The sequence below is a fragment of the Crocodylus porosus genome, unplaced genomic scaffold (genome assembly GCF_001723895.1).
Source record: "Crocodylus porosus isolate Cpor-Errol unplaced genomic scaffold, CroPor_comp1, whole genome shotgun sequence".
NCBI classification, from domain to species: domain Eukaryota; kingdom Metazoa; phylum Chordata; order Crocodylia; family Crocodylidae; genus Crocodylus; species Crocodylus porosus.
The window spans coordinates 2,818,083-2,840,026 of record NW_017728928.1 but is presented as its reverse complement, the minus strand read 5'-3'; the positions used below and the strand labels follow the sequence as shown (position 1 = coordinate 2,840,026).

The window sequence follows — 21,944 nt, the reverse complement described above, 5'->3', positions numbered from 1 at the left end:
TGTTGGGGGGGGGGGGTTGCAAAGCATCCTGGGATGCTGGGGGACTGTGAGTTAACTTCAGTTTAGAGAGCCTTAACTTGAATCTGGAAGGGATCTGGGGCAGAAGTTCAATAGACCAATTTAACCTAAATCAGTTAAGTCTGATACTGTATCCACCCAGGTTTACCTGAAACTGGTTTTAGCCATTTTGAAAGTGGTTTATGTGCAACTTCTGTTGTAGTACAGATTTGAACTGGTTTCAAATCACTTATACCAGTTTAGGTGTCATTTCTGTCCCTTGCCCCTGATTTCAATGGAGCTGGGGAAAGGGATCACATAGCAACTTGTTTCCATGTATTTTTAATGAAGAAAATGATATATTAGACAGGCTATTGCAAAATGATGAACTGCAATAGTTCTGAGGATAGGCCAAGTAAAATTTTGTAAATGTCTAAGTGATTTAGGTATCCTAAGTCTCTTTGACTTCCCTCTGGATTTAGGTCCTTAAGTCACTAAGGTGCTTTGGATAATTTATCTTTTTTTAAATTAATATACATTTCAAAGGGGAGGCACAGTTCCCTCTTAAAGACCTTGGTGCAAACTTTACTCTCCAAACCAAACTCTCAGTGACATTACACATCTGAGTAGACCTGGAACAGACACAACTTACACATCTTAACAGACTTAAATAAAAAGAATGAACTCTTATAAAACCAGCTGAGTTTCTTTTTCACTTCACTGTGTTGCAGCAGTTATTAGTATCACAGCAAGAAGAAATCAGGACAAAGTTATGCTCTGTGTTACAAAGTGTAGGAAGCATCAACAAAAAATCCATGGGAAGCTTTGCCTTTAAGAAGGAAAAAAAATCATCATTAGGAAATGATCATAGAATCATAGAAAGTTCAGGTGTGAAGGGACCTCAGGAGGTCACTTCCAGTTCAACCCCCTGCTCAAAGCAGGACCAGCCCCACCTATGATCCTTCTTTGTAGTAAGTGGTATCAAGATGGAAGCCAATGAAGAAATCAAGTTGTTATTTATGGGCTGCACAGATGCAAATGAGAACAGAATTTGTTCCAGTAGCTTTGCAAATATTGTAGGATTATTACGTGTTATGGAATTTCAAAAGGCGAAAAAACAAACTCAATTTTGAGGTACAACTGTAACTTGTGAGAAATCAATTAGCTAGTCACATATGAAGTGACATCACATTAGGGAGGTTTGTTCTTGGTGACTGCAAGGCTTGCAGCATATTCTTGGCTCACAAGAAGCTGTACGTACTATTTCTTTAAGATTGTAGCAGAAAGATGGATGGTGAAGCAGAAAGAGGGAGCGCCATTAGAGTTAGTCGCTCTCACTAAGTCCTCTTAGCAGTGCTAAACTTATTTCGGTGATCCTGTTATGTTGCCAGGATTGGTGCTACATGGCATTTTTCATGTTCACAGACCCGTGCCATTCCAGAATTGATTCACTTCTGGAAAGATTGTAGAACTGAGCAGAATCCCAGTTTCACTAAAAAATGAGCAATAGATTTCTATGGGGTTGTCAGGTTATGAGCCTGGCAGGCTTTGGATCACTATATCTAACATAATGGATGGTAATTAGAATTCTAAATCAATTATATAATTAATATATCTAATATATAAGACAGTAGGTATGTCTATTCTGATGTACACACAAAATACTTACAGAGACTTATCTACCTCATCTTTCAAGCCTTTCTTTCTCGAAAAACAAGAGACATCTCCACCAGTTCCTGACCCAGGATCCAGTCCTGAAAAATAATCAAATATTTTGAGTTCCTTTTTTAGGGTGCATTTTTTCTCATAAAAATAATAAATGTCAATATCTAAACCACATTTAGATATTTTATTTGATCTTAGGCCTGCCAACTAAAACGACTTTTCGTGTCTTTATATGAAGGCACTTCACTATTTTAAAATAAATATTTAAATACAACTTTATAGGGAAAAAAATATTCCTGTGGTTAAATGAGATGCTCTGGAAAAATGAAGGCTGGTCCTCAGAAGGCATGTGGCAGCGTTACGCTTTCCTGTTCTTAATTTGGTTAATTCAGGATTAAAGTACAAAATCCATGGAATTTCATAGAGGTGTAAGACTGGAAGGGTTCTAGAGTTATTTTAACTTGTAGATGCAATCCAAGGCCAAACAAAGTAAAGTTCTCCATTCTTCTCTGTTTTCCAGTTGATCACATAACGCAGACCTGCCCCATTCAAAGAACTCCAAGTGACATATTTAAAAGAGGGATCGTAGATCTGGAAGAACAGGAAGAATTTTGCTTCGCATTTTTCACAGTCACATCCGTCAACTCATTTGTGACGATCCTGGCTTCCAGAATTGTTTGGCTTCTCATCTTCCTCCAGGGATCAAGTTCAAATAAATGAAATGAGGAATATTGGATAGAATTCAAATTCTGGGGCCCCATTCTTCACACAAACCATTCCAGTAACTAATAAAAATCTTCAGAGGCAGGACCGCTCCAACTAGCTGACCAAAAGTCAATTCAATTGGCAATGTGATCCATTATATGAGTGCTGCCTTGGGAGTCAGGAAAACTAGGTGCAGCTCTTGATTCTTTCATTGTTTTGATGGGTAGCTGTACAAGTCATTTAGCCTTTTTTTGTCTCAGCTTTTCTTATCTGAAAAAAAAAAAGAGAATAAACCATCTTCTACTCTGTAAAGGTCTATGAGATGCCTACATGGATACCACCCTAACAGAGTTCTTGTATTATTGTCACCAACAAAATGCCTTATTGGATTATTATTGAAAAATTACCAAATATATGGTTTCAATTGGTTCTTAACAAAAGTACTTTCTTTAGCAACAAAACTTACTGCCCCCCACTGCCCTCCATGTCCAAAGCCCATTGTAATGGAAGTCTTTTACTTGACATTAGTGATTCTGGGTGTGTCTACACGTTCATTAATGCATCGTAACTATAGCACATTAAGTTTAATACCTGTAGTAACAGGTACTAGCTTATTGTACCATAATCAGCACTACTGAGCATTAGTGATGAATGCATTTTTTGTGACGCTTAATTGCCATTGGACTAATCTACTGCATTAGCATGGTTTTTGCCAGCCACTAATATGCAGCAGAATTAGTCCAATGGGCTTTAAGCATCTTGTGTAGATGTGCCCACTGAATCTTTTCCTTAGAAAAAGCATTTTCTTAAATGATATCTTGGAAGATAATAGATCTGTTCCTACAAATGATTCTTTTAATAAAGACCCAGAAAAGGGAAAAACAGAACATGCATGAAAATGCAACCTAAATTGCCTCTACATTGACTCTTTTTCAAACTTACACATGAATCAGTAGAACCCACATGCTGGCTAAATTTCTAAACTTTGTAATAATCTCCATAATGGATTTGGGCCTGGACATTGGCCCTTGGTTGAACAAACTCATCTGTCTCTACTACTTTCAGTGAATTTGATAACTCATATCACTGTGTGTATAAAGCTGCAATTATTGGAATCATTTGTCTACAAGGAAGCTTTCTGAGAAGTCAGAAGTGTGAGTCATGTTCCTAGGAATCCAAAATCCCATTGAACTCTAATGGGATGATTTTCATTGACTTCAAATCAGTGGCTGCAGAAGACAGAAATTTCAACTTTCCGGTGACATGACTTTGCCCTCAATGCCTGGATCTAAAATTGCTTATTTCTCACCCAGGCAACCTGCCTTTTCAAATTATGTCCCCCTGCTTCAAGAAAACCAGATACTGATCACTGAATTCATTACCTGTTATCTTGGTTGAAGAAACAAAAATATCTCAGCTTGAATTGGATACGGTTCTTTTAAGTAATATGGTATCAGCTTTCAGTGCTGGAATCCCTTTCACGGCACTAGTACTAAAGGATAACCCATATTTCTCTTTTCTACTTCGTATGAAAAAACAATATTTTCCCTTAGGCACTGTGGCGAGCTTGAGGTAGCAAATCACACATTACTGAATTTTTAAACTTTATCCTCACAGCCTACCTTTATATTACCATTCTTCCACTCCCAGTGAATCACATGTCCATTGTTTTACCAGCCAGCTTATTTGATCATTGAGGCAGATAAATGGTTTCTGCTGATATATCAAACAAAGGGTAAATTAAAGAAAAGGCAAGGGTAAACAATACAGTAAAGCACAATTTCCTCTCCTCCACAGGAGCAGAATGAGGGGCTCTCTCTTTTGCTCAGTCTCAGCGCATAAGTGCAAATTCTGAACTGCTCACTGAAGTCAATGAGAGTCAAACGTGTACATGGAAGGGAACTAGACACTTCAAGAATTTGCCTTATAAATGGGAAAATAGGCTTTTTCTTTCCATGTTTTCTTCATCTGATTTACTTTTGCTGTTTCTTTTTAGGTTATTTCTATTGTCTGGTTTTTAAACAATAAGAGTATAAGGCAATAAAACCTTGGGCTGGTGATTTGGAGCAAAATAAGGTAGCAAACAGACATTAAGGTTCTCCTGGGAGAGTTGCTGCTCTCCCAGGAAAAACTATAACTATACGCATCTTTATCACCAAGTAAAAATGGCTACTCCAGGAGGAAAATAACCTGGGAACAACCAGGGTTAAATCAATTCCAGGAGAATTTCTCCTGTAAGAGTGAATGTCTGGACATGCTCGGACACTAAGTGGTCTAGATGAGCCAATTGTTAACAGCAGCGGTGGCGGTAGCAGTCCCTCAGAGAAGATACTTGTATGTCTTAGTTTAACATGACGATGCCATTGCATATCAGCAACCACACAATACTTTGTGGAAAAGAAACCTTAAACCAGACCACCAGAGCACTAGTACCTAGCTTTCAAAAGGGATCTATGAGTTGGGTAAATAAATAATTCAATATGAGCCCTGACTGACCTCATGAAGGGAGTTGATATAGCATTAATGCGTATGTCCATCTAGACTAATGGAAAGACCAAGGTCTACCTTGGCCTTTCTATGTAGTTTTCCATCTCTATGCAAGTCCATTCTGATGAAGTAGGCTGTAGCCTATGAAAGCTCATGTCTTTCTGTATAAGTTAGTTTATAAGGTCCCACACTGCCCTGCCTTCTGCCTAACAGAATAACACAGCTAATTAATTCATATTTCCTGTATCCAAACTAGGTCCAGAATTTGTAGCTCCCAGTTATTCAGCTTATCAACATAAAATGATTAATTGACTTCATTGGAAATGCAACAGTGAAGATGAGGATCTATTCAGCTGAGGATGTGTTCCCTAGACTTGAGAACAGAGTCAGAGACAAATTGATTTACACAGCTTCAAATTAGTGCATTTCCACTGACTTTAGTAGAATTACTAGTACGTCAACCGGAGGAAAAACTGACTCACTGAAATTACCCATATAGCAAAACCTGGCGCTTACTTATTATGCCTGGATTATTTCTGGGATTTGAGGTATATTTTGGATAGACTGAACAAACATCCCTGTGCCTTGATGATAAGCATGGCTGACCTTGGACTAACTTTATGCACCTGAGCAGAAGTTTTTATGTGAAGGAAAAGAAGCAGAATAAATTGTGTTTATACATGTCTGATAGATGGATTTTCAATCTCTTTTTATGAAGGTAGCAATGTACGGAGCCCTACCAGTGACCTTAACCTAACCAGAGAGAACCTATTCCTCTTGGGTGAAGGGTAATTCAGATTCCATGCTAAGTGAGCCCTGACCTTTCCCTCGACAGAGATGGATGCCAAGCTGTGCTAATTATGTGTGGCCGTTTTGTGTTGTGGACCTGCACCCCAAGCACTAACCAGGGACTAGCAAAATCATTTCCCACTCAGACGGTGCTTGATCCATTGTACCTGAGATACCTGCCACTCCACTTGCCAACCGCTTAGATCTCAAGGGCACAGCATACTGTCTGCTCTTGCTAGGCCTCTTCTCCATGCACCATCACAAGCAGTGAGTATCACTGAGCCGAAAAACACACATGCGCGCACACACATACACACTCACACAGTTGTAGTTGGCTGAGATCCAGGTGTGGGGAAAGCTACATCATTGCGCATTAAGCAAATGGATAATACGAGAAAAACTTGGAATCGCCGAGGTTGCCATTACTGTAAGAGAAAGCTAAAAAGACAGACGTTGATACACCTTTTGATACAGCTATCCTACATACACATGCTATTTTGTAGAGAAAGATGCAAATCCTATCAGCATCCAAGGAGGAATCTATATAGGGAACAAGAAAGGGAGAGAACGGCGTTAACTAGCTGGAAGTGAGAACCTGTCCCTATGCAGTCCATTTTTTAATCCAAATGATCCCATCACCAGAACGGAAAGAGGTTTTCAGTTCAGTTTTTTTCCCATTATCTGCATCGGGATGGTACCTTTTGAACCTTGCTTTTTGGTTTTGGTTGCATTACTCAGCAAGACAAAATAACCACACATGGGACTGGTTGATTTTCAGTAACAAGGGCTATCGAAGTCACAGTCATTGCTCTTCAGGTTATGGTTTCATTTCTTCTACAGATGAGGCCCATGCTATAAACTAGTGACCCCTCTGCTAGTAAAACCACTGCAGATGCAATGAAGTACAGCCAAGCAACATGTAATGAAGCTGATGCTTTCTAGTTTGGGATATCACCTGAAGTGAGGTGCCCCCATCCCAGCACAGGACCTGCCCTCTGTGTTTTACAAATGGTATGAGACAACCTTCCCTGATGCTCAGAGCAGGTACAACAGCATGTGGTTCAGGTGTCTTTTGGTGCAACGTGGAGGAATGGTATAACTACATTAAAACATCTTCCCCCCCAAACCTGAAAGAAAACATTTTCCTGAAAAAATGGGAGAAGGTAGGGGGACCCTTCTCTGGAGCACCCCGGCTGACTTTAATCCCGGCAGGATGCAGTTTATAATTTAACAAGGCATGAATTTAAATACATTAAGAGCTAAACAAAACACTGGGAGAATTGGAGAGGTGAAAAGTCACTGCCCCTCCTTGTCCTGCTGTCTTCTTTTTGTTGGCTGCTGGGCTGGGAGACACAAAATAAAACTGAGCAACATAACCTGTCTGAGTTTTATTCAAATAAGCCAATTAAAACATCAAGTTGAAATGTCAGCGAACATGTTATGGCCACTCAGGAATTAAAGCAGGAAGGCATCTGTCTGTCTTCACCACAAAGCATTGAAGATTTTTAATTTCACTTCTGCAAAAACGATGACATTAGATTACAGCCATGAAAAACACCATCTGCAATGTGCCCTGACTGGCTGGCTGTCATCAGCTGTTGCTTTTTCGTGAAACTAGATTAAGTTAAACACCGTTTTCATTCTCAGAAACAATTTATCACAGAGTGTGTCTTTCTCCAAGGTGCGTGCTGTCTACCTCATGGAGTAGACACAGCGTGCTGGGCCAGAATTGTTGGCTGGTCAAATTCAGCCTAATTCCCTTGGCTTCTCTGGCTTACACTGAGGCAGGCTCTCACTCCACTTGTACTCCTTACTGCAGCATTTTTAGACTGCAAACATCTTCGTGGACCACTTGATGTTTGGATAGCGAGCCGAAGACAGAAAAGCCCTTGTGGGTGTCAACTCTAATCCTTCAAGTGGCTTTAAGTGCCGTTCAACTCTTCATAGATTCATAGATTTTAAAGCCTGAAGAGACCATTATAATCATCTAGTCTACATAACACAAAACCACAGATTTTCACCCATGAATTCCAGCATCAGGCTTATACGTGAGTGGGAGCACAATTTTATTTGTTATTTTTTTTATTGGCCTCACTTTCTCCTTTTGAGAACAGCTGAATATGAAATCCTGAGTAATCACCTAGAGAAAATCAGATAGCTGGGGATACAGTATGTCTATGTCATGAATGCAAGAATATGGAAAGAGAAGCCAAAATATGCAAAGTATGCATTTTTGGCACTAATCTGCACAAATGTCAAGAGGAAAAGAGAAGGCTGGTAAAATTAATCAGACTGAAGGAACACAACATATTGATGGAGGTGACAGGATTGTCCAGGGGTTAAAGTACTGGTTTGAAACTTTGAATATAACTTGGTTTATAGATTCTCTCTGTGGCCTTAGGCAAACCACTTGGTCTGTTGTGCCACATGCAATATCTGTAAAATAGGGGTTAACGGAGCTCCACAGAAGTGGTCTTAGGATAAATACTTGTACTTTAAAAGAATGTGAGTCTGTAGAAGAAGGGCCCCGAAACCCCACGTGTGGGTACAGGGGACGGTCATTAATCCTCCAGGCCCCTCTGCTCTAGTTGAAAGGGTGGTGGGTAGCTAAACTCTAACCAGCCCAAGATTGGCAAATGGGCCAATAACTACAGACACTTCAGTCATGGTTCAAGGAAACGGTATATGAATAAACAATTAATCAGCTCTATACACAACAAGATACACTTCCAAATACAAGATACCAAATACAAGGTATACCAACAAATCAACTAACACAAGATACCAAGACACAGGCGGCGATAGAGCAATCTCACGCTCTCCCTTCCCACGGGCACCGCTTACACGTACACAGAGCTCTTGCCTGCACCCGCCCCCCCAGCACAAACGCACAACACAACAGAGATCTTGGTCTCCATCAATTCTCACTCCACATATGCACAACACAATGAAGTTCTTGCTTCCCCTGCCCCCCGGCCCTTACTCCACATATAGATTTCATAGACATTAGGGCTGGAAGGGAGCTCGGGAGATCATCAAGTCCAGCCCCCTGCCCAAAGGGCAGGAAGTCAGCTGGGGTCGTAGGATCCCAGCAAGATAAGCATCCAATTTACTCTTGAAGGTGTTCAATGTAGGTGCTTGAACCACCTCCGCTGGCAGACTGCTCCAGACCTTGCACAACACAATGGAGATATTGGCCTCCCCCAGCTCTCACTCCACATACACACAATGCAGCGGAGACCTTGGCCTCCCGGGCTTCCACTCCACATACACAAAAACTAACAAACATCACCTTCTTACAAACCCGTGTCTCATAGACCTTTAGTGTCCCATACCCTCACATGCATGATCACACCTTCACGCCAACTTGAGCACACGCTCAAGCACCCCACTTGAGCACACTCACCATACTGTTCAATCCTACTCAGGCACCAAGTTTGGGAATGGGATCCCATTTATCCAGTCCAGTCACACCATCTCTGTCAATAATTGACAGAAGCAATCATACACTTGTGCACATGCTCCTGCACTCGTGCGCATAGCACGCCCCCGTTTCACATGGCACTCAATCGGTCAATCACATAAACGTGCTCTTTCCACCTCGCAGTCTTCCCGTCACAGTGTGGGTCTCACTGAGCATGCCTATTCCTAGAAAGTAGGTCCTGGTATACGAGTTCAGTCCTTCCAGGAAGTTCTGATTTACTGAGCTGAAAACTAAAACCTGTGGCCTACAAGTAGAGTTGGGCATGAAATATGAATCACATTTTGTGAGGAGTCTTGAGGCTTGGATATTTGTTTTCTTTTCAATATGGAACCACCATAAAGCTCTGACTTGGACAAATCAACATTTGATGATGGGAAAACGTTATGTTGACACATTTCTGACTCGCTGCAACTTTGAGGCAATGAAGCACATTTTAGTATTTGGCACTCCAATGGGCATTTACTTGCTGAAACTAGATCTATTAGTCCATTCCCTTGTTATTTGAAGAGCATTATAAGTTGTTTTGTTACTTTAGAGGGTGTTAGAGTGAAGTTATTACTGTGATGGTCCATTATGTAAAAGACAAGGATTTCTTACAGTGATCTCTTTTCCTGGACCAACTACATACTTAAGAAAACACATTGCCCTGTGAATTCCTTGTCTTTCACACTATTTTAAAGACAAATTAATCCAGTCTAATCTTTATCTGCATCCTTTACTTGTATATTTTATAAATATATGCAAATGGAAACCAATTCTTTTAGATGCCCTGGTAAACAAGTATAAAGAGGGAAAAAAATCCAAAATGTGTCCATAGTTCACATTTGCAAAGTGCAAGTCTATGTTCTTCAACTGCAATGTCAGGCAGCTATAAAAGAGGTATATGTTCAGTGCAGCTGGCGTCTCAGGAGCTAGTGCTCTTTTGTCTGGGCCAATAAGAAGTACAAATAACAGTTTGGAAGAGCTCGTGGTACACTGTATCTGATACTTTGGTAAAGTTTGCGGAGGAAAGGACTGTACTCATTTGTATCTGGAGTTCAGTCCTTATTACCCTAAAGTTGTAAGTGCTCTGTTGGTAGCAGTCTTGCTTCTGGCCTTATAACAAGCCACGGGCTCAGGTCCAGGCCTCGCATGAATACACAGTACTGGCTTAAAGGGGGAATAAGATGTATGCTGTACAGACAGGGATGCTATTCATTAGGTGAGGCATTAAAAGGGGAGTGACTATGGATCCTAGCCTTAATCCACTGAGCCAAGGCAGCAGATCCAGTGGTGTATTAGAGAAGCACAAGGACCCCACTTCATTTCCCTAAATGCTATTCCTGCTCTCACCCAAACAGGCTGCAATGCCCATGTACTAGGAATCCTAGCTCCCTTTTGGCTTCTCCACTGCTCCACCAGCGATGGCTAATTAGCTCAGCTCCTAATGACGCACTTCCCCTGTTTCAGGGAAGGAATGAAATCAAGCAGGAAGTCTCTCTCAAACACAATGACATTTAGCAGTCAACTGAAACATGGCAAACGAAGTCCTTGATCAGAATGCCTAAGCCAGATCTAAGCAGGAGAGAGCCAGCAAGAGTCAGACCGATGCAGCCGTGCCTCTAGGGCACATCTCTTTTTTACAAGCCAGTTTGCCTCTATTAGGTTACTTTGATTCCTACTTCCAGGCACCAAAGCAAATTAATTTCCAGCCACCGGGGCTTCCGTTTTTGTTTGCCCAGTCATTCTTGCACAGGGGCACTGCCCTCCTTGGCTCCTGACAGTCTGCTTCCAGAAAGGCCACGTTGCTACCTGGCAAAACCATCTCACTCTACCTTGCATCTTCCCAGTGCATAATGACATATAATCAAAGTGGGAGGGAGGCTGGGGTGCTATGACACATGGTTGATAGCCCAGAGGTCACAATTTCAAGGCCATAGCAGAAGCACTCAAGGTGCCTGTCAGATTCAGTGAATATCTGCAAATTCTGCTAGGGACCAAGGCAGGGGAAAATGAAGCAAACACCCTGATATTAGAAAACAGAACCACGTTGTGTCATGTCCCTCCCTGACTAGTGAAAAGCTGGAGGACTCAATCCAGCTGTTGTTATTGTTTCATTCATTATGTATGGGCAGTTTGTGCTTCATCTGGGGCTAATGAATTTGTCTGCAGGAAAGGGAAGAAGAACCTAAATGTCATGTCCATCTTTCCCTCTTGCCCCTTACTGTACTGAAGAAAGTGTATACGGTGCTCAGTGCTGCACCCCTGGAACCAGGTTACATGCTGTGCCCTCACTAGCGCCAGTACAAAGTTCACAGTACATGGAAAGCTGATCAAATGCAAATATTAGCACTACTTATGCATTCAGCACACTCTTTGCATTGGTGTGGGAGAATGGAAACCCAGGCCTTTCCACAGTGGTTATGGCTAAGAAATGACGTTAAAAACAACACGCCCAAGGGAAGCTGTTTATCCTTCACCCAAAAGTAAGCTTTACTGATCCTGCAAAACCTATGGATCTATGGCACAGGAACTATGCTACGTGCTCTTGAGTACTTACTGTTGGGGTCCTATCTATCAGCTACTCACATGACTAAAAATATAAACCATTCCTTTTACAGCTATCTTTCAGGCCTAATAAAATACGAGCCAAAGCTGTGAACAAATGTAGGCCTCAGTGCTGCTGGGAATCTGGCCTGCTAATTAAAAGGCAATCATTTTGTCTATCAGTGGAGGAAGGGGCAGGGGGAAACTTGAGAGAAAAAGGCTTCCTCCTTCCTCCTCCCTCCCTTGCCAATAATGATATCAGCAGCTGCAACTGAGAGACACTCTGAGCCAGTCAAGCGATATCTCACAATCCTTGGGGATCACAGCTGTAGAAATGTTCCCTGCTGTGATTTGTCCTCTGTTAGATGAAGAATATATCTTGATAGATAAAGAGGCATGTCTATACGTTTTCTCTCGGTATATAGTTTCAATTTGTCTTGAAACATTCACAACAGCGACTTTTGAACAAGGCCTTAGGTAAATAGTGAAAAGAAGGCGCCGAGAATTCTTCTGAAAATTTCAGTTTCTTGTTATTGCAGAGGCAGAGCACTTGGTTTCAAATGATGGTTTAAAATTCTGCATTGAGATTTCATGAGCTCATCAGTGGAATGAACTTTTACCGTGAGATCATGTGAGCTTTCCAGCATCCTGGGAAGGCCAAAGACAGTAAACAGTGCTCAGTTCATGAGACTGGCTCCTAAACACGCATTGCTTTTTTGAATTCGTGGAAGTATTGCTGTGCCATTGCTAAAAGTTATTGGGGTTCCCCTGTGGGACCATATGTAGAGCTGCTTGGGGGGAAAAAAAAAGACTTCTGAAATTTTCCAACACAAATGGCACATTTCTACCCAAATATATTACCTTTTTTAAATCAGCTCGAGTCATGTATGACTTGTTAGCTCTGTGCTGCACATGCTCCTGTCGTGCCTGGTCTTCAGGCAAGATAAGAACATACTACTGCTACCAGCAAGGTGTAGTACTCCTTAAGTTCACACGGCAGAGGACTGTGGTTAGCTGCTGAAAGACACACATTTTGTTCCTACTGATGACCCAGGGATAGTGGCCAGTCTCACATGCAGTCCTCTAGACACAGAGGTCCTACTGCAGCATGGGTATAGTGAATATTTATATTAACCAGATTCTTGCAAGGCCACACCACAACTCTGTTAACACATAGAGTATTCACAATTAAGGTTCAATTGGAAGGTATTCACATCTAGTCAATCACTGTGGCTCATTGACCATGGCATAAAATGAATGATAGTGATTATGATTAATTGCATTATGGTGGCACTGAAAGGTCCCAATGCCCACACATGGAGAGAGAGCCTCTATCTCGAAGTACTTATATTCAGACATGACAAGCAATAGTGGGAGGGGAACTAGAGGTTCAGGGAGGTAAAGCGACTTTCCCAACACAACCTAGCAGGTCAAGGTGGAGCAATAGCAAGGAAGAGAATCCAAATATCCCAACTCCCCATCTGACTCCCTATCCACTAGACAACACCAGCAATTTCCTTTTATTTCTGTCTCATCCAGACAAGCTCTGCATCCATTCATCCTTAATGGCAAACAGGCCAAAGTGCATCTCCTTTTTTCGCTCTCCCTTGTCTCTATCAAACTGATTTGCATAAGACGGACGCCACACAAAGCACAAGGGAGGAGTATACGTCCTATCAAAATGGCACTATAATGCTGGAATAAAAGGAGAGAAAGAAGGGCATCCGAGGAAAAATACCCAAGAATGCAGCTTCTTAGTTTGATAAGGCTCGTAGGAAAATTTTGAAAAGTACATGGAAGTACACTGAAAAATACCATGGAAAACGGCATAGGCAGCATGGGCAAAAAGCACTGTCTGAACCCAACTCAGATGATTCACACAATTTAAAAACTAGGCAAACAAACCAGCTATTTTCTGATCTCAAAAAGATCGAGTTACAAGCATGGAACGGATGTGACCTAAGGTGTTCCCTCTACTCCAGAATTTCCTGTGCAAACATGATTGACCGTATTTTTGGAGAAATGTGCAAAAACCAGTTGTCTGCAATAATTAGTGTGTCAGAAAAAAAATTTAAAATTTGCAATTCTCCACATCCTGAGCAAAAAAAAGCAGCACTAATTGCACAGACCCTAAGAACAGAGTAAAATAAACATGGTGCATCCAAGAGGAAACCGCTCCTTCTAGTTGAAATTTTCTGATGTTAATAGATGGCAGGATATTTAACTGCCCTCTAAATTATATTACGAGGAGGTAGATAAAGAATAATATCATCTCTTCTACAACCAAATGTTTTGTAGCACTATAGAGAACAGTTATATATGTTGTAATGCTGGCAGACTTTTGCACCATTGGAAGCTTGAGTTTGGGGTGAAGGAATGATTAATATTAGCCTCATTTGATGGTGAAGAACAAAGAGTGAAATTCCAGCCCATACAGACATTTCTCACGAGGGAGAAAACCACTCCAAAGGCATAATGAGGTCTTAAATATTGGCTTTGGCCTTCTTCGGAAACTTCTGGTTGCAGGTGAATTTCATAAAACTGCATCTTTCTGAGATCATAGAGACATTTGTCATGCACTTAAGACTTCATTATTGTGGATTCTTTAAAAAGAGATTAGGATGATGAATGACCCTAGGCCAATATGTAATCAAAGTTCATGGCAGATGGAGTTGGCTGTCATGGGTATCTTGCTTCAAAAGCTGTGGAGAGAAAAGAAATTGGAAACATACCTCAGCACTGTAGTTGGTAATGTGAGGTGGTTGTAGGAAGGGTCAGTTTTTCCATCACCTTTCTTCCAAGTTACCAACTCATTTATTTATTGTACGCCCTTTGAGAGAGACTGAAAAAATTCAGCTCCAGCAGGGAAGAACAGGGGGATTTCTAGGCACCCTCAGACTCATATAATCTTAACAAGATGATTTAAAAACCTGGGATGCAGAACTCCTTCAACGGTGAACTTTAGCAAGGAATCACTAACTGGTACACTGGTGTAGGTTGTAGCCATGTTGGTCTAAGGACATAGGCAGACCAGGTGCTTTGGGTAAATTGGATATCTTTTATTTGACCAACTTAAGTGTTTTTAAACACAAAAGCTTGCTTAATTTTTTTTTTCCAGCTATTTAAGTTGGTCTAATAAAAGATATCAGATTCACCCAAAGAACCTTGTCTAACTGCTACATTGTAATATAGCAACTTCCTAGTTCATTAGGTTTGTCCCTACCCTTCAGAGCCTGACTCTGAATTTAAGGAGAGCAACAGGGGGAGAAATCAAGTCCCTCTGCTTCAGAAGATAAGCATGAGCCACTCACATTAACGGAGAACATCGAATATCTACATCTATTTTCAGGTTCCTGACACAGGGCTCTAAAATGAAGATTTCATACAGCAGAGGGCAGTGGTACGCTAACACAGGATCCAGCTCAGACCAGTGTTTTGTGCTTTCCGATGATTAGGAAGCTGCAGTTTAGTCTAGACTAGTAATACATTTTAGGGACATGCATATTCACAACTGTAAGATGTGCATTGTACCTTTATCTGCAATAACTATGTAACATTTTATTTTATTTTTTTAAGTATAAAGGAATTAATTTTGGACGAAACAAGAACTTGGCTCAAGAAGTTTCACTAAGTCTCGGAGAAGCATCTAATAATTTGGGTGCTTCTAAAAACTCCAGGATGCAGTCATGTGCATCTCTATGTTGACTTCATAGAGACTCCTATTATCACCAGTGGAATATCTTTCTGGACTTCTAGAAGCAAGATCTTTTTGATAATGCATTTGCTGGATCAACTATATAGTTGGGGGGGATGGCAGATAAGCTTCTGGGCACAAGGTGCCCTTCTTCAGATCTCTTTCCCACACATGGAAACAGGGCTCTGTTTTGATGCCTACCAGTGACCTGCTGTGTGGCTGAGGATGGTTAAGCATCCCACCCATGCCTCTTTCCACTCCCATCTTTGTCTGGCTTATTTATATAGATTGCAAGTGTCATTGGATGAACTAGAATCAGTTTTCCATAAGGAAATACTACTTCATAGATGCTAGGGCCAGAAGGCACCTCAACAGATCACCGAGTCCGATGATAAATAAATAAAAATAAATTCAAATAAATAAAAAGGTTTCTCAGGAGCAGATCCATTTTTGTCATATGGCCACGGTCATTATGGAAATATTTCACCCCAGTCATATTCTTAATGACTCTCGTCTGTCCTCAGGTAAGAAACCGAAACAGGAAAGGTGAAATGAAATGGTTTTGCTTCTTGAAACAAAAGTGTCAACCTTACCACAGGGAAGTATTTCCATAATGTCAAACTGAAATATTTAGATCACAGAAATTCTGATCATTTGACTTTCTTTTCTTTTGTCCAACTTGAAGGCATTAATAAACTTTTGGAATTTTGGATAATAATTCCTATTTTTAGTATTTCCAACTAGGATCTTCTTCAAAGACATGGGCTGTGCCTTATTGCATTTAATTTTTTTTTTTTTTTACAATTTTGCCCCAATTTCTGTTGAGGTTTCAAGGTACACTAGTAATACAAGAAATATGTTAATAAATAAAATGCACATAGTGGCAAACAAACCTATTAGGAGGAAATTGTGACTACAATGTTTGGAAAACTACTACACCAGATAATAAGATATAATTTTTTTCCCCTTTGACTTGAGTAATTTTGTCCATAAATGTTACATAACTTTCTTGACTTTGAATGGACTTTGAAAACTCATCATTTAATGCCATTTTGGAAAGTTAGCTCCTGTCTCATTTCCTTCCCCCCCTTCCTTCCTCTACCTCTTTCTTTTTCCTTTTATTTAAAATCCATCCCTGTGTTTTAAATTACTTACAAGAAATAAAGCAAAGGGGGGGTTGGGTTTGAAATCATTTCAGTGTGACAGGATGAGGTTATTTTATATATGAGTCTAAATGAGGCTTTAGAAAATGATACGGCATCCCTTAAATGGATCTGCTGTGGTCAAAGACCATTAGGCAATGGAGGAAGATTCCACCGGGACAGCTGAGACCAGACGTCTGAGTCCCAGAGGATTCAGTCCACTGTTTATTTTTCTGCATGGAGAATTAATATATGTATCCATCTTCCACCAGCAGCTCTGAACCAGTGAACATAAAGGAAACGGAATGAGCGGGGGGAAAATTGCACATGTGCTTTTTCTTTTTTCGTCTTTTGGGGGGGCTGGAGTGGGGGTTGGAAGTTGGAGTGGCTTTTTTCTTTTCTTTTCCTTTCAGGAGTTGCATATTCTTCTTTGCTTTCTCAGTTTAGGAACTTTTGCTGATTTGGGGGACACTTCATCTGCCCTGTGAAGGTATCTGCAGATATAGAAGAGACATGTAAGTTAGGGGGTTTGGCTACTCTGCTTGAAAGATTAATTATAGGCCTTGAAGTGTCAAGTTTGGTTAAAGAGTTTCAAAGACAACAAAAATAATTAGGGAGACACAGACAGGAAACCTAGTTGGTGCCAATAGCAGAAAGTACATGAGTCATGGCGTCAATATGCTATCTGTGACGCGATAAGCTAATTGATTATTAAAACAGAAATACTCCCCACTTCATCTAAGGATAAGATTAGGGCTCTGTTCTATTTCATTTTATGAAGTTTTCTCATTTTCTTTCCTATATCCATTCTTTCCATAGCAAAGAATGTACTGACATCGTACAGGGATGAACAGGAAGGAGAATACGCTGTATAAGAAGGAGAAGTTAGATAAAGGGACTGATAAGGATGGCTGATAACTGGATTGGTTTTTCACACTGGTCATAGTGTTAAAAAAAAAAAACCCAAACAGGGAGCTAATCATAACAGGACTTCAGTGCAATCTTAGTAATTATATACATCTTTCTTAATATTGGCTTTGTAATTCTAATTTCTATACAATTCTTGCTTCAATATTGGCCAATTCCACAAGATGAGGTGGGGGAAAAACCTGAGGCCACTTTTTCAACCTGAATAATTTTTAAAAAGATAACTTTTACACTTGTTTACTATCCCCATTTCCTATCCACAATTCTTCTATAAAGTTGCATGCTACCACCCCAAATGGTAACTATACATAAGCACTGGACTAAGGATTCCTGTAGCATTTGCAAGATTGTCAAAGAAGGGGCTGTTGTAGAGGTGCCAGACCTGTAAGATAACAGGCAAGCAGAAATACTTACGAATGAGCTAAAAAGTGATAGGGGGTATGTGCCCATGCTTTTCCTACAAACTTCCTATCTAGCTAGCTAGCTATATAGCTGTGTGTAAATAGATAGATATATCTATATATGTGTATATATGCACATGTATAGATGGATACATCTATCTATCTTTGTAGGAATTTACACACACAGATATATACATATACATATACACATCTCTTTCTCTTTCTCTCTCCCTCTCTTTATAGGTGTATATATATAGGAAAAGCAAACTGAGGATTGGGGTGGGAAAGGTAGATGGAATTAAAATAAGTCAGCTTTGAATCAGGCCAGCATTTCATGCTTCTTTCATGATTATCATCCAGTATTGTTCCCTTTCCTCAAAACAGCCTGGACCCACCTTATTATTTGCTTTCATTCAAGGATATTTATATGTAGAATACAAACAAAATCCTAATTTCTCCATTTGGGGAAATACTTTTCAATCTAATGATCAACAGACTATATGTCTACTGTAACTGTTCGTGGTGATCTGTCATAGGTTTCTTGGTTATACTAGTCTATAATTGACAGAGTGGCACAAAAGTCTTTCCTAACTGGATTAAACTTGTCTTTTGTGGTTTTTTGCTTGTCTTTCACTAATCAGAGTCCAGGTTCCCTATCTAATCCTATTCTGTTCTGATCAGTTATGTTGCCCTTGTATCTTTGGTCATAAACCATGTGCATGTGGTAATGGATGATGCTCCCTCACAGTGTGGAACATCACCGAGCACGTGCTAATTTGCACCTGGAAGTACCTTGAACTTCAGTGCTTTTGTGTGGCTAATTTTCTGAGCCCAGAGCATTTTAAGTGGGTGATTTTTAAAAAAAAATATTTTTGATTTTTTGCTCACTATGGTTTGCCCAAACTTAAACAGACAGTTCTGCTGCCAGAGCAAGGGCAGCCGAACGCACTAGTACCCTAACTGCTTGGTAACAGAAGTGCTCATCTGCATAGCACTTACTCCCACTCTGCATCAGACCAGAGGGTTGCATTAGCTCTGTATGAATTTAGAGCAGTGGTTTCCATCCTGTGGCCCATGGACCCTCCCGATATCTGTATAAGGGGCTCATGAAAGATGTAGTAGACCCTAGAAACTATGGGTCTATGACCCTAGGGTCTAGACTTTGGGTCTATGACCCTAGGGTCAACATAATAGACCCTAGAAACTATGATACTACTATGTTGTGATCAATCAAAAGTATGTGTATACCCACACTTACAGTTCAAAAGAATTGTACCTCCATTTGACATTTTTTAGGGTTCCACCAAAAAAAAGGTTAAAAACCGCTGATTGAGAGCCTTTGGAGTTATATTTATGCTGGGGGAAGAATTGAACTAGCTGGGTGTGCTTGGTCACAGTGCTCTGTTATATTTTACAAGGGCCTGGATTTCATTCCCAGGTCTAATTCCTTGCTCTAAGGTTAATTGGACTTGTGAATAACCTGAAGGAAGATTAGCTATTGGTTTTCAGCACATCTCGGTCCATCAGAAGTTCTCTCCTTAGAAGAGACAGTAGCCATGATAAATGTAAATGATAATGTAATCATAAATGGCCACGATAAATGTTTTGTGGTCAATGTAACGAAATGTCACCTCTCAGCATTACAACTCAATAACATCGGGTATGGACTGAGTCTTCATATGATGTTGGGCTGATGGAGCCTTGCTTCTAAAATGTGATGTAAGGTTTTGACTGAAAAAAAAATCCTATTAGGAAAAACGTGGTTTCACTAAAATAGAGGTTCCCCATGTTGATTTTGACAATTTTTTTTCTTTTTGATTCTCCAGAAAATATGAAATTAAAAAAAAAGTTGTTTCCAAGCTGCATTTTGAAATGAGGCAAACTTTTCAAATTTCATTTTGACATAAATGGCATTTTTGTTGTATTTCCTGTGAAACTGAAGAAGCCCAAGGAAATTGAGCTTTCCAAGTTCAGTGTTTGGATTTTTCCCCTTTTTAGAAATACCTATTCATTCCCTTTCCCTCTCCACCATATGGTAAAAGAGGAATACACTTTTCACAACTCTTTACTGTTTGATCACTGAAAAAACAACCTGATTTTTTTCCACTTGACAAAAATAAGAAAAAATAGGAAAATTCAGATTTTCCTAATTGTGCACACTTTAAAAATCATTCCTATTCTTAACTATGGGTAGACAAAGAGGATCGGGTCAGTACCAGAAAGAGAGGAAGTAATAAAACAAAACCGCAAAATTGAAAATGGAAGATAAAACTTTTTGGATCTTCCAGAAACTGAAAAACATGCTATTTTAATTTAACATGAAACAACAATAAGAAGAATCATGTTGGCAATTCAAAAAAAAAATATGTTTTTTGGTTCAAAGTTTCATTTCATAATCAAAATATATTATGTGTAAAAACAGCATATTCCCATAGTGTGTGAAACATTTTTTAGCTGAAATTCTTTTTAAAAAAAATACCCTTTTTTGCAGGGAAAGTTGGGCAATTGGTGATTTCACTATAGCATGTAACAAGCAAATAGCAAGAAGTCATAACGAAACACTTATTGGATTCATTAAGGTTTTGGACCAGCGTGGTAATGTGAGTTAATAATTCCCATATATGCAAAAAGCAGACAACAAGCCATCAGCTGAGCAGCGTCTGCTATAATTTGATTTCCTGACTCTCCTGGAAGGTAGCTCGTTGACATAGTCTTCTGATCTGGGTTGTTTTGCACTGTCCCGGGAATTAGAGTTTCTAGTGTAGCAAAAGAATCACGCTTATTTGATATCTCTTCCTTAGCATCATCTGCAGGAGCTTCTGCTTTAAAAAATGGCATTATAAACAAGATAGTGGTTCTTTGATTACCAGAAGTTGTGTGCAATCCTCTTCTCAGTAACAAATACTTCATCAGGATGGGAAAGAGCTGCCGAGTTTTGAACGTCCTATGCAAACTGCTGTGTTTTGTGACAAGTAATATGTCTGCTATAATGCAGCCACCACAGTAAGTATTCCTCTCTACAGAGCATGCAAAGTTATTCCAATAGACCTCCTCATTTCCATGACTGAGGACATTTAAGCTTCGTGTCTACACTGCAAGCCAGAGGTATGATTGCAGCTCCAATTTCTCCGGATGTATGGGCCACGGCAGTTTGTGCTCCATTGTGAAAGCCATCACTGAAATGTAAAAAAAGATGAGGCACATTTTAAGGACATATTTGGATGCTGCTTTTGGGTAGGAAACTATGTACATTGTCCATAAAGCATGATCAAATACCCAAAACTCTGACCCAAGGACAGATAGATGGTCCATCGCTTAGCATACGTGGATGCATTTCACTGGTCGATTTGACTTTTGTGGATTTAGCCTTTAATTGCAATGGATTTATTTTGATTGGAGAGCTGGATCAGCCCTGCAGTTTGGAAAGTGATTTAAGATCCTACGGCATGAAAGCTGTTATATGGGCTGAGTAGAGAGTTCATACATATATTGCTTTCCCTCCTGCAGCACGCGTGCTTGTTATGTTTTGTGTAAATCTCTCATAATAATCTACCAGGCTCCAAATTAATTAATTGAGTTCAGGCCCTCTTATTTGGCCATGGGTGATCTAACCCGCTGTAGTTGGCTGGCTGCATGGAGAGGAGACAGGGTGTCAGTGCCATTGGAGTAAAACTGCTCCTTCTGTTTCTCCTTTTCACTATATAAATCACACGTCCCAGAGCTTGGTTGGAAATGAAATAGCCCTGTACATCTCTAGCTGCACAGACTGTACTTTTTAGCATTCTGTTACATAAAGAACATGCAAATATATTAACAAGAAAAAAAGCAGAATTTGCCCATTAAGGCCGGTGATTAATGCAGTGTTGAAAGCTCGTTTAAAGGACTATGCATTGCAGCTCACTTGAGAAACAGAAAGAACGGGAACACAAAGTTCACTATTTCTGGATATAAATGAAGTCTGCGTGTCTGTAGAGGGCACTAAAGCTCTTTATGACCCACCTAGTAGAAACGAAAGTAGAGCTGCTCCCTGCATTTTACTATTAAAAAAAAAAAATTAACCCTCTTTAGAAACAAGTGGAACCACATCAGACCAGAATATTACAGCTTCTCCCCTTTTAACCACTAAT

The 21,944-nt window shown here is 40.1% G+C and overlaps 1 long non-coding RNA gene across 1 annotated transcript in view; it reads right to left on the bottom strand.

Moving 5' to 3' along the window:
• Positions 1-1,072: 1,072 nt before the first annotated feature.
• Positions 1,073-21,944, bottom strand: part of LOC109314935 — a 36,416-nt gene continuing 15,544 nt past the window's right edge. The window contains exons 2-3 of the long non-coding RNA XR_002102390.1: positions 3,990-4,083; positions 1,073-2,637 (exon numbers count right to left, since the gene is read on the bottom strand). This is a non-coding gene — a long non-coding RNA (uncharacterized LOC109314935). The remainder of the gene's footprint in view (positions 2,638-3,989; positions 4,084-21,944) is intronic.